Here is a 415-nt window from a genome sequence, read left to right as displayed (position 1 = left end):
AAAGAAGTACAGAAAAAAGTAATCATAATAATGCTGCATCGAAGTTAAAAAGGATATACTAATTAACGACTGATATTTTTGAATCAGGTATAGCAGATAATTCTAGACCAGTTTTGTAAGAATGAAACCATACTTGCTGAGGTATTCTTAGAAAAACTGGGAATTAACTGTACCACAGTGCAAAATGTTTCTCTTAGAAAATTTAATTTAACTTTGAAAATGAACTATTCTAAATTACTCGGTCACGCCATCTACAGGAAAACTAAGATTTATGATTGTGGCAGTATGCTGTGGAGGAAAATTAAAAGACTAAGATAAAAAAATTAGAGCTTTATATGGAAATATTCTTTTCTTCTCAAGCCACAAGGCCCAAAATTTTGCGGGATGGGGAAAGTCGATTAGATCGATCCCCAGT

This window comes from Octopus sinensis, linkage group LG13 (genome assembly GCF_006345805.1).
Source record: "Octopus sinensis linkage group LG13, ASM634580v1, whole genome shotgun sequence".
Taxonomy (NCBI): Eukaryota; Metazoa; Mollusca; class Cephalopoda; order Octopoda; family Octopodidae; genus Octopus; species Octopus sinensis.
Note: the sequence above shows the minus strand (reverse complement) of the source record.